Below are 11,876 nucleotides of genomic sequence, written 5' to 3'. Positions count from 1 at the left end.
ACGAGTGTGGGTATAGTCTGTATAGAAGAGGCTCTCTGATTACCTGAAAGTTTTTTTTTCAAGGGTTAAAAAAGGTGAAGAAACATGTAAACCCTCCACCAATTTACCTTATAATCCCTATTGACCCTTTAAAATGTAAATGTTTACAATTTCACAAAAGTGCTAATTTGACAAATAAACAAAATTACAGCAAATTATTATAATAATAAATATTATTAAAAATATTAATAATTATATCGTATAAAATACTAAATAAATATCTAATAATAAATACATAAAATAAATAATAAAAATAATAGTAACAATATCATATATAATAATAAAAATAATAATATTTAATCCTATATAACATATATACACATAATTACATTACAAACTCACAACTATAATAAATAAATAAAACATTTATCCCTGTCTGGGATGAGTAATTTCAATTCTCCTTCCCCCATTAGCTCTCGTTGTGTTTACATTGCCCAGGCTACAACCATGAACGTTATTTAAAATGACCCCAGAGTGAGGCTTGGAACGCTCATTAGGAGGCGGAGCCACAATGAAACGCACAAAGAGCTAGAAGGGATTGGTGGTCCAAATAGAGGCTTGGTTATACTGAACCCGGAAATGATTTAGAAATGAGGGAGGCATTGCATAGTCTGATGATATTGTGATTATTAGGTTGCTAGGAACGGTGGGGATATTCTGGAGAGAGGTGACCTGCAGGGAAGGTAATGTGATCAGAGCTTTTTTCTACCTCCCAGGTTATAATATGTGTGCATTAGTCATTGTACATGTGATGAAGTGTTTATGTCAGCAGCTAACACAGGGAATAGAGTATCAGTACTGTGTATGTGTTGCTGAATATTATTATTACACAGCATTTATATAGCAACATCATATTATGCAGCACTTTACATTGTCCATTGTTCTGTCACTAGCTGTCCCTCAAAGGAGCTCACAATCTAATGCCCCTACCAGTCATCATGTCATTAACACAGTCTAAGATTCATACGTGTGTGGTGGGGTAGCAATAACCTAACTGCATGTTTTTGGAATGTGGGAGGAAACCAATGCAAACACGGTGAGAATCTGAAAACTCCATGCAGATGGCTGAGATTTGAACCTGGGACCCAGCGCTGCAAATACCAGAGGGCTAACCACTGAGCCACCCTGTCTGGGTACCATGGGTTCAGCAGGCTTCAGTCAGTTATCCAGAACAAGCATGTAGCCAGTGAAGTCAGATCAAATCTGCAAATATGACAGCCAGACAACTAATATTTCAATTTAGTCAAATATGATTGTCTATATATCTAACTTAGTGCAAGATTTAGTGTAGTTGTCAGGAAAGCCTCCATTCTAGAGACCCTTACTGCATCCTGTATGGTCATCCATAGGAGTACAGCCCTGCCAACCTGAATGGATGGTGAGGACACAGCCCAGCTATCACTATTTACAAGCTAAGGTTGTGCAGTGAATAATCAGCATCATCAGCAAAGATCCCTGGGCTATACCTGAAGATTTATATCTCACAATGCAGATCAACACAATACGAATAGAGTTAGCATATTTATGGCTTGCTGAATGTGTGTTGTAGACAATTACATAGATGGGTTTGGTAACAGAACATGTAATGCAATAGCCCTTAGCCTAAATAGTTCTTAGAAGTGTGAAGTCATTCTTTAAAGGTAAACTAGAATGGAATTGGATACATTTTTTTTATTTATACTTTTTTTTAAATGTTTTCTTTCGTTATATAAATCATTTATATTCTAACAGATGCAACAACAACACTGGTAACACAAAGCATTATGTACTTTCCAAAGCGAACATTTAACAAAAGTGCAGGCAGTGTTATTTTTTGTCTACAGAGCGGAAAGGGTAATAACATAATTTGCTTTTCTTCATTTTAATCCAGTTATTATTTGCAATCTTTTAAAGGCGGCAGCCCATCGGTGCCATGAGCTACAAAGCCAAGAAATGTGGTATACGGTTTGAGCCGCCGGCCATTGTCCTGGTATATGAGAAGATGGAAGGGAAGACTCGCCAACGCATCATGCCCATCAGGAATTTCTCTAAGTTTTCAGGTACAAGATATTTAAGGGAAATATTTCATGAAAGACACATGAGGCCTACAGCTGTCCTTCCTCTTTAGAAGATGCTGATTGCCTGGCTGGTACACTGGCCAACTGGGCTTAGGAAGTTTTTAGGCAATGAACAGGAATGAGCATATTTACCTGTCAAGGAGGGGTGAAGTCAGACATTCTTATTTCCAGACATGTTCCAGGTAAGGGACATAAGGTATTAAAAGAGGGCAAACGCAACAGTAAGCAAACTAGCATATGCAGAAAGAGAATTAGTGACAGCACCCTTATGTCTCTCTCAGAAAATGTTTACATTAAAAAGAACTTAATATTTAGCGACTATGTAAGCAGCCATTGCTGAACTCATTTCAAAAAATTTGAATTTAAATCTGATCTTTTTGTTTCAGTCACACCTGAAGCCATATATTAAATCCTGGTCAGTTACTTAGACGCTTTCATATGCAGAGGTACAGAACTCCAACCAAGCAAGCTGTATTTTTTCAAACCACATCAGAAACAGCAGTGCAAACAATCTCTCAGTAAAAGTGAAACAAACCTGCCATGTATGATACAGATACACACACACACACATATATATATATATATATATATATATATATAAATAATATATTATTAAACAGTATTTGTATACACAAGAGAGGACGCTGCACTGAAGAGCTTACAATCTATGCATGTGACCCAGCCCTGAAGATTTCCAGTGTGTCTAGTAGGTGTGTGTGTGTGTTAAGTGCTGCCTTTAATTGGAAGAGTATATATTTATGACGGGTTCAATTTCAGTGATCAGTGTTTACTGTATTAGAGTGACCTCATCAACTTGTGATTTTTATCTTTTTATCCTTCGTTGTTGTGTTTAGGTCAATGAATAGGTGAACCAGTGTATGCATGTATTTCAAATGACTTTGTATGCCAAAGGCAGAATCAGTATGGTGCCAGTTGACCTTATGCTTACCTGCATTTTTTAAAGTGATATAAATATAGTTACATATTGAGTCAGCTTGAAAAATAGACATAAGTTCATTAAGTTCAACCACTATGGAAATAAACATATCTCAGATAAAAACCTATAGACATAGTTGGTCCAGAAGAGGGCAAAAAAAAACCCTGGTACAATTTGCTGCAACGGGAAAAAAATTCCTTCCTGATTCCATGAGGCAATCGTATTTTCCCTGGATAAACAGTCTCCGTTACCTTTATTTTAAAGATGAATGATTAGGTCCTGAATAGGGAGTTATGATTAGAAATATTGTCATTCAATTGTTTTAGTATTGCAGACAGAAGGTAAAAATACTCCAACGGAGCATAATCTGAATTTTTTCATTGCAACTAGTAAGAGAAAAGATGGATGCGGCTGTTGGTCTGGGCAACCGATGAGCTCTATATAGTGATACCAACTTTGTTGGACTTGGTTATTGCAGCCAGCCAGTTAGTTGTTGCATTTAAATACCAAAGCAATCCCTATAGAATCCCTTTACTTTCCTTTGTACATGGTTTTAATAATCTAATATGCTATACGTAGCTCTTTAAATAGTGAACCCTATTACCAGACAAAGCAGGAAGTTTTGTCAGAATGAAGTAATGTGCTGGTTTTACTTCTTCTTTAGGTAAGCAGCAGCACAATATTGTTATGCCATCTCAATGGGGTAATATTGGTCAGCTAAAGGAACCATCATAATTATAACTGTTTCCTTTTTTGATATTGCACTGGGTAGGTTTGTGTTCAGTTTATATACAAATAGTGCTTAGCAAAGTTATTATTAAAACTTTGGCTGGCTTGACATTAGTGCATTAACGTGTGCTGGAATGACTGGTATACCAAATGTTCCTACCAGTGACACCCTTACCTTGCAAATGAAGGAATCATCTTTGCCTTGTTGGTGTTAAAAAATAAAAAAAAACACATGTCCGGTTTAAAGAAGGTTGGATGTCTGTTCAAAACGATTAGGCTTCTTTATCATTATGACATGGGCGTGTTAACTCACCACAACACACTGAAGATGTATAAAAGAATCATTAAACAAGTAATTAGACAAATCTTTTCATTTTTTATTTTGAATGATGCCTGCTAGTATTAGAAAATTAATACACTACTGTAGGACACTTAGAAATTATATCAATATTCTGCATGCTTGTAGTCCCGATCCATTCTATCTAATTCTATTTTTACATCTCTACCACCAGAGTAGACTTGGTCTGCACAATGAAAATGTTTATTAAGAATAAAGTAATAGTGATTATAAAAAAACCTTCACTGTATTGAGAAAGATTCTTTATCCATCCAGCCCTGATCACAAGGTAATTGCTGAGGCATTGGTCTTATGATCTAACCAATGAAACATGGGACAGTAGAATTTAAGCAGAATTGTCCAGTCAGCTTTTTGCTATGAACAGCGTTTCTTTCTCAGTTATATTTTATTGGGCAGTCAGTAGCCAATTGTACAGCAAGTAAGCAAATTATGCATTGTGTTGTCTGTATTAAACAACTATGCTCCATCCTAAACTATTTGAATATTATTAACCACATATCAATATTCATTTGACATTTTTTCATATATCCTATTGATATTGGTGTGTTGATCTGCAGTATAAAAAAATGTATTGCATGTTTAATCATAGAATAATGACATTTATAGCAAACTGTTTCAGTAATTTGCTGGCATACACATTATTGTTAATAATAACTGTGTATTTATCAAACATGTTCTTATCTTTATACAAGTACAATATTTAGTTGGTATTCTCTTCCATACCGATTAAACACATTAAAGAAATATTTTAAGCTCTGATACACAGGAAATATTTATTGCAGTTTATATCATGGCCAGAAGAGGGCACTTGAAGCTACAAAAAGACCCTGCAGGAAAAATGTTGATTAATGCACACTAATAAAGGGATTTACAGTATAGGTGCTTGCACATATGCAAGTTCAAACCTCGGCCAGGACAATAGCTGCAAGGAGTGTTTGCATGGATTTTCTCCAAGCACTCCAGTTTCCTCCCACATCCTAAAAACTTGCAGTTATGTTACTTGGCTTCCCCTCAAATATTTTCTTTAGACTGTGTGGGTAACAATAATATTAATAACTACGGTAGGGACATTAAATTTTGAGTCCCTTGGAGGACCGTTCTATGTGACACATCTATGCATCTATGCACATCTTTAGCATATTATGTTGGTGCTATAGAAACACACGTTAATGATAAAATGAAATACTTGCAGCACAGCAAATTTGCAATATGTCTGTATACAGCCATATGTAGAATGATGATGGAGCTTACCAATAATTCCCACTCTGTCGCTTAGTGCTCTATCAATTTAATATCTGGCTAATATAATCAATGTTCTGTCATGCCTGCAAGCTTTCTGAGACTGTTGCAGATATACGTCATATAAACGAATAATATGGCGCTCATATTAAACCCAATATAAAGTGCTATACTTAAAAGTGCAAATACTTATATTAGATACACTCTTTACTTTTTATACTTATTTTTTAAGATCATTTTTATTGAAAGATTTTTCAGGATAAGTACAAAACAGTGTTAAAAAAAAAGGAAAAGTAGGAATAACAAGACAAACAAACATAGTGCCAAAAACAAGGGAAAACCATTGACCAGAATGAAAAAAAGAAAAAAAAAGTTCCGACATTGATACAGGACATTATTATTATATTATTCTCGTACTGTACATTTCGGATGCACAAACCATGGAGACCAATATGCATGAAACTTCAACGTTTTATCCATATTATCAGCAAACAATTTCTCGTAGAGAACTTGTAAATTGAAGTTTTTGTTGAAGTGATAAATTAGGCAGACATAAATGTAAATCCTGAAATGTTAAAAGATCTAGTTGTTTCCAATGATCTATAGTAAGATCAGGGATAAGGTGCAAATATGTATCAATTGGTATCAGTAATTCAGAGGAAACGGTATCTGACCGTGTCTTAAGAACCACCTCAGACCAAACAAAAAAAGCTGCTTTTATCGTAGAGATATCCGGCAGAGCTATGGAGGAATCCAAATAAAAGCCACAAATAGAAGCCACAAATAAAGTCGCCAGGTTCTTCCGTCTACAAAAAGAATGTTCCATAGTATTCCATATTTTGTCAGTAACGCAAGTCAGTACAGACGCCTTCATAGAAATAATCATAGAAATCTGGGAGGCCAAAACCTCCGGTACATTTGTGTTTTATCATAGCCGCAAACCCAACTCTAGCTTTACCATAGGCCCAAACGTATTGCCGCAATAATCCCTGTAGGGACCTAAAATAATTTTTAGGTATCAGTACCGGCAGAGTTCTAAAAAAAATACATGATTTTTGGCAAAAGTATTATTTTAAAAACCAGCACACTGCCTACCCATGACACCTCCTGCTTAGACATACTAATTAAATCCTCTTTTAACTTTGAACTAAGTGTCAAATAGTTCTTTTGGAAAAGCAAATCGGTAGGATATGTCAGCGTTATTCCCAAATAAAGGATCTCGTTTGTGTTCATTGAAAATTAAATTTAGTATGTAACACTCTTGACTGTCCATAGTATGTCCATAGGTAAAGCTTGCATCTTCGTATCATTCAGTTTGTAGTAAGAAAGCTTCCGAAACCGTTGTAACACCTCTTACACCACAAGGAAGAGAAAGATCTGGCTCTGCTAAAGTCAAAACCACATCATCCGCAAATAAAACTATTTTGTGTTGAACTGAACCTATACGGATGCCCTTTACCTCCGGATGACACCTAAGTTCTGCCAATGGCTCCATCGCTAAAAAAAAAATGGTAGGAGACAAAGGGCAACCCTGCCTAGTACCATTAGTTACTTTAAAAGAGTGTGACATTATGCCCATGGTCAGGACCTTAGCAGTGGGATTTGAGTATAAGGCTGCAAAAAAAAATTACCCCAATATGGGGATAGCACTACATGATCAAAAATCAAGTGTGGGGAAAAAATGTGCATCTAAAAAACAGCTCTATACAACAAGAGTGCAAATGTAAATGTTATAACACAACATAAGCAAAGGTATAAAAAAATGAAGAAGTTCAAACATGACCCAGCAATGGACTAAGAAGGGAGGGCAAGTCCACATATTACTTTGACAGAAAAAAGAGCAAAGTAAATAAGTAATTTTGGTGAGCGTGTAGAGGTATGGTGAGCTTCTTGCCATTCCTGGCGAATCCTCGGAGAGCGTTGAGAAAACAAAACATGCCCACCCAGCTGCCATGACAATAACCCCCCAATCTTCCCTGACCTTAGGGAGGGAGGGTGGGAACGCACAGTCCCCAGGAATTTTTTAGAATGCTGCCCCCATCCCTCAGTTCCCTCTTTAAATCCTGACCTTTTCCCCTCCCATAGACTGTTACCCTCCAATCCCAAACTCAAATTTTCCTGCACTTTTTTTTTTTTTTTAAATTTAACTTTTAACACCTACCTCTCAGTCTTCTCTACTCCCCCTGTCATGAGGCCCTACGCCCATTTTTCTGCTTCGAGCCTGCTTTCTTCCTACTGATCACCACTCTAATAAACTGTGATCTGTGTATATAGTTATTATAGCAGCAGAAATTTATATAAAGGGTTCTCCCATGTTAATAGTTGAGAGACTCTGCCCTGCAGTTATGTCCTGCAAGTTTGTAATAAGACTGTTGGATTGCTAGAAAAGAAATGTTCAATATAAAGGTCTTAGTGCCACAGACTCCCAATTTACTGCATTCATTGCTGAGCTTTTAAAGGATTTTAAGCTGCCATAACTGTTGATATAAAAGGTAAAAAAAATATTTTTTTCCACTCATTCCCTAATATTCAGGTATAATGGACAATAATGCCCTTTTTCTTACTGCAAAAAAAGCCATCTTGCACATTTAATTATCCAGAGGCAGTGCAGTCTTCCAGTCAAAAGTCTGCTGAAATAAAGAGTGGGCAGCACTGTGGCCTTTGCATCACTAGGTCCCAGGTTCAAATCTCAGCCAGGACACTATTTGGAGTTTACAGGTTCTTCCCGTGTATATGTGGGTTTCCTCTCATATTCTAAAAACATGCAGTTAGGTTAATTGGCCTTCCCCCAAAACTGACCTTAGACTGTATTAAAGACATATGACTATGGTAGGGACATTAGATTGTGAACCCCTTAGCTAGTGACTTAACTATGGACTTTGTACAGTGCTGTGTAATATGTTGGCATTATAAAAATCCTGGTAAATAATGGCTACAGAGTAACCAAGATACAAAACACTTTGCTCTACCTCTTAGCATCTTCTGCACCCCATCCTGTCTCCAGTTTCTATGCCAGATTTAGCAACAAGTGTTTTGGGTAAGGAGGAGGGAAGGTTATTCAAGGACAAAAAAAGAGCAACAGCAGTAAATCACTGGTCCTTATTTTTTATTCTGAATTCTTCATGTTTCTTTTAAAACTTATCCTAAAACATTGCTTTCTTTTACAATGTTTGTATTTTCATTTGTGAATGGAATGAGGTTGCATATACACATCAGATAACAGTCACCTAAGTCATGCTAATGAATGGTCATGCTGATCTCGGACATGAATCCAACATGTGTACAGCAGATCTATGAATGGCAGTTTGGAACAACCCCAATGTATGTCCATGGAGGAGAGCAAAGCCGGGTGCTGCTTGCTCATCCTCCCCATCCCCTTTTCATAAAACAGAACGGGCGCTGCATGTACAATGCTCATTCATTTATCTGTCCTGGAAACATTATTAAAAGATTGCAGCAACAACAAAAAAACAACAACACAGCCTTAGAGATTTATTGGTGTCATATGGGAGATCTCCCCTAATAAATCAATAATAAGCTGGAAGATATTCTAACCGTCCCCTCCCTGTGCTTTGGTTGCTGTCATTGTCTCTATCAGAAATATATCTTATCATTTCCTGTCCTTCCACACCCTATCACCAAAACAGGGTGTGAAACTAAATCTTTGCAACAGATAACATTAAAAAACCAACAGAGTTTTTAAACCTTGCCCCTTCTTTAAAAAACAATATTTGGGCTATCTAGAAGAGATATTAGAAACACTGTACAATACAAATGAAAAGTGTTTGGCCAAATCGACATATATATTTGCAAACTATACTTTTAATCAGTTTTAAGTTACATACATTAGTATTTGGAAATGTTAAATTGCTCTCATTACACAGGCTTAGACAAAAGAAAAGGTGCTGTGAATCATAGAGTGGTATGAGCCACTGAATGTTCCACAGAGGTATGAGCCACTGAATGTTCCACAGAGGTATGAGCCACTGAATATTCCACAGAGGTATGAGCCACTCCATATTCTACAGAGTTATGAGTCACTTACAATTCTACAGAGGTATGAGGCACTTCATATTCCACAGAGGTATGAGCCACTTTATATTCTACAGAGGTATGAGTCCACTTCATATTCTATAGAGGTATGAGCCACTTCATATTCTACAGAGGTATGAGCCACTTCATATTCTATAAAGGTATGAGCCACTTCATATCCTACAGAGGTATGAGCTACTTCATATTCTATAAAGTTATGAGCCACTGTATATTCTACAGAGGCAATGAGCCACTTCATATTCTACAGAGGTATGAGCCACTTTATATTCTACAGAGGTATGAGCCACTTCATATTCTACAGAGGTATGAGCCACTTCATATTCTACAGAGGTATGAGCCACTTCATATTCTATAGAGGTATGAGCCACTTCATATTCTACAGAGGTATGAGTACTTTTTCCTTCAAGCGGAACGGAAGTGAAAATAAAAACATGAAGTAACTCTGGATCCCTCTCGAGTCTTCCATACGGTCATGTGTTGTCCTGGTTTCTTGCCTCGGCCCAGAGCGTGGAATGGCCGGGAGCTGCTATTTTCTTCCTTCTTCTGTTTTCTGCCTACATCACCCAATCTCACACTGTGCTACTGTGAGACCAAGTGGCGTATGCTGGTGTATTTGGGGAAAATAAAAGTGTTCATCTCACTCACTGTTCATGTGTGAGATCAGAACCTTTCTTTTTTCAATGACTGACGTCCCTTCTGTGCATGCTCAACGTGACGTACGTATTCCAGGGGGCTCTTTAACGTTGTGGCGGTGATAGGTCCACTTTAGCTAGAAAGAACGATTGTTCCGCTTGTTCACAAAACTAGTAGTATCCATAATCTGGATGAAGGTGGTCCTCCTTTGCAGCAGAATTAATTCAATGTTAAAAGAAAACAGTCACAGTCCTCACATTAAGAATTGATAAAGAGCCACAAGTACACAATAATATATGAGTGATATATCTAAATATTTTTGTTATTTGTTTTAACTTTGAAAACATGTAATTAATACTGTTGGCCTGCATAGAGGCTGCTGGTAGATTTCACTATTTCTGGCTGAAAAATTGGGGCAGCTGAAAGACTGCAATGTCAGCTATAAGAAAGCTACAAGTCCTACAATTCCTTGCAATCTACGGCACAATGGGGTGGCTACAAATGAAGACATTCTGACGGAGCATGAATTGTAGCCTCAGACTTTAGGAATAAACAATTCTTTGCAAACTATATAAGGTGTTTTTGGAGACTAACTGAACACATATTGTTTAAAACAACCAGAGTAAAGAATATAAAATAAGACAATTAATAGGACATAAAACAATTTTTGAGGGGGTTTGACTTTTGTGACATTTAAATGAAAATTTAATACCATATAAACAAATTCCCCTAATATAGACCAATGCTTCTTTTACTGTGCCCCGGTGCTTTGTGTTAAATTACTGTTCTGCTGACCCACCAGCTGATACTTATTGACTTATTCACCCAGAACAAGTATTCAGATCAGGAAGGTCAAAAAAAAGTAATGAAGAAAGATGGTCAGCCTGCCAGCCAGCATTTTCAGAAGATGTAAGCAATGCAGCTTTCTGTCCAGGCAAATGCACTTTATTTTAAAGGAGTTATTTGCTCACAGATGCCCTTTCAGCAAGCTGAAGCCCCATATGCAAAACATCTGCAAAACAGTCAAACTTCCCTAAACTTACCTGACATTTAATTTCTTTATAATGAATATATACCACAATTTATTGGAAGTCTTGTATAACTGCTTCTATTAGCACTTTAGGATGAGGAATAATAATGAAACTGTAATACTTTAGCAGTAGGGATGAGGTTTGGGTTTGCTGAAACTTGTGTGCGGAGGTGTTTAGGTATTTACTGCTCACCAAGCTTACAAATAAATGGACTTTGCAAAATAAAAACTTCAAAGTGACTGCATTGTGACTGCATATGGTGGTAACGCCACTCACACTACTGCCCACATTGGCTTCGAAATAACTGATAATATGCACAGCAAGTAGGATTCTCAAAGGCTGGTAGATGCCAAGGGTGAAACTGACAAATGGAACCCAGTTACAGTTTCACCCATAACACAGGTCAACACAAAATTAGTTGTAATAATCATCAGAAACCACAGCAAACTTTTCTAAATCAGTTTTTGGAGCAGATTTCAGATCTGTTTTCAGTTTTCCATTAACACAGTTCCTGAGTTATGAGTACTATTATAGGTAACATTGTAGGTGCATGTATTTTGTACTAAAATGAAAGCACCATTGAAGTGAATGTTAATAGATCTTCAGTGTGAAGTAAAAAAGGGCACACTGTGGTATAGATCTACTGAACAGTGTCAGTCAGGTACCATTGTTTCTTCAGAAATGCTTGAAGGATGATTTTCTTGTGTACTCTTTGGATTGTCGCAGTCCAGCATCCAGCAGTAGTCAGCCATAATACTTTCATTCCAGAAACCTTGGTAGTGGTGCTCCATTAACTGAAT

The sequence above is a fragment of the Pyxicephalus adspersus genome, chromosome 4 (genome assembly GCF_032062135.1).
Source record: "Pyxicephalus adspersus chromosome 4, UCB_Pads_2.0, whole genome shotgun sequence".
Lineage (NCBI taxonomy): Eukaryota > Metazoa > Chordata > Amphibia > Anura > Pyxicephalidae > Pyxicephalus > Pyxicephalus adspersus.
This window is presented reverse-complemented; position numbering follows the sequence as displayed.